We start from the raw sequence: 1,993 nt of genomic DNA, 5'->3' as shown, positions 1-1,993 counted from the left end.
TAGCAACGTAACTATAAATAATAACTTACTTTAAACAGCATGAAATAAAAGATGAATATCTTGGCTCGACATGTGACAAGGTTTGGAATCAGCAAAACTATTTTTTTTGAAGCTGTTATCAATTAAAGAAAAAAAGTCAGATGTTACAATTGCCCCGAAACACGGGGCAATTGTAACACACTAATGGGGCAAATGTAACACACACGATTGCAACCACAAATTTTTTATGTTTTTCTTCATAAAACATATCAGACTTAAAAAAATCAACATTTTAACATTTAAATAAAATTTGCCCGATAAAATTTGTATGATAAAAGTTAATGCTGTGATGAAGTGCTTCACAGTATGCTTTTAACCTTTCTTGTAAACTTTTTGAAATAAAGTGCAAATAATTAATTACAAAAAAAACACAAAAACAATTTGGAATACAATCAAATGAACAATGGACAAACCATTTTAGACGATATTTAGCAAATAGAGCTTCTTGTTTTGTTGAGAAGACACGGGTGTGTGGGTTGTAGCCATGCTTAGGAATGGTTCTTGGGATTTTCTTTTTTAGCATTACAGTATCTATTAAGGGTAACATGGCAAAGGTTGAAATTACTTGCAACACTCCTGACAGATTTTCCCCCAAAGACTTTCTGTGAGGCTTCTTCTAACAGGTGCAAATTCTCGCCTCGATTTGTTGATTGTTTCCTTGAACGATCCATCCTGTGATTCAGAAAGACCACACGTGAGCAATTTTTGTTACTGTAGAAGTACTAATAAGGGTTGCTAGAAACACATAATGAATATTAAGATCAAATATTAACAGGCTAATTCAGAGTTGTGACAATGTTTTAACATTTTTTACATATTGGAACAATTAGCTGGAGCAATTGTAACGGGTCATAAAACCTCAGGGGCAATTGTAACGCTCTGTTACATTTGCCCCTGATGAGGGTGGCCATGTTTTCTGGATTTTTTTGCTAGGTTAGCTTTAGTATTTGTTGCTGTAAAATTCATCAAACTAAGATGAGAAAGTACATTTTTTAAAAATATAAAAATGACATCCATATCTTAGTCTAATATTTGACTAGAAAAAAAATATCAGGCTATCAAAAATTTTACTTACCTGCCCAAAAAACGATTTTTTGACTGTAGAAAGGGACATGAAGTGCTAAATCTGCCAGCACTCCAGCAGCATGTGGGGGAATGAAATGAGCATGCTTGGGGCGGAGCTTAAGCCTGTGACTTGTTTCTGTTAGAGATGAAAGCCTTTGTTACATTTGCCCCGTGTTACATTTGACCCCGGTCTCCCCTACTTAAATTATTTAGTTTTTGTGTTGTTGTTTACAATAATTTTGCACTAAGTATCGGCACTGCTGTTCATGTTTACCATTAACACTGAGTTTTACAGATAATTCAAATTCAGTTGGTGTCAGTGCTTGTCAAAGACAGTATTACTGATTTCAGCAATGTTGCACTATAGTGTCGATTATTTTTTGCACAAAATAAAATACAAGTTGCTTAATATGGTTGTGTTAAAACTAAAAAATTAAAGGGGATATATGTTCCTAAAAAATATGCGTAATTCTACATGATATAAGTTATTACAGATGAGTTCTGGGTTTTTTGAGTGCAATTTGTATATTAATAGTATCTGAATCTCTGAGAAACAAAAAGCAATCAAAATATTGTCTGTATGTGAAAGATTAAATATTTCGATTTGAAGACTAATCCCCTGTCTTATTTCTATTTGTTGTTTTTTCTTGCATTGAAAGGTTCCCTTTATTGCATATCTGATTGTGAATCTCTGTAAATTGAAAAAAAAAAAATGTCCATTAAAGTTTGTTTAAAAAAACATGCAAAATTGAGCAAAAATATCCAAATTAGTAAGTTGATGTCATATTTTTTTTTTAACTACATTGTGTGAAAATGTAATGTTTGTTATTCAACTGTTAATTCATTTTTGGTGAAATTCTACATTCAGATGTGTTAATAGTCCAATTCA

The sequence above is a fragment of the Oryzias melastigma genome, linkage group LG15 (genome assembly GCF_002922805.2).
Source record: "Oryzias melastigma strain HK-1 linkage group LG15, ASM292280v2, whole genome shotgun sequence".
Taxonomy (NCBI): domain Eukaryota; kingdom Metazoa; phylum Chordata; class Actinopteri; order Beloniformes; family Adrianichthyidae; genus Oryzias; species Oryzias melastigma.
The sequence above is the reverse complement of the archived record's forward strand: the minus strand, read 5'-3'. Positions refer to the sequence as shown.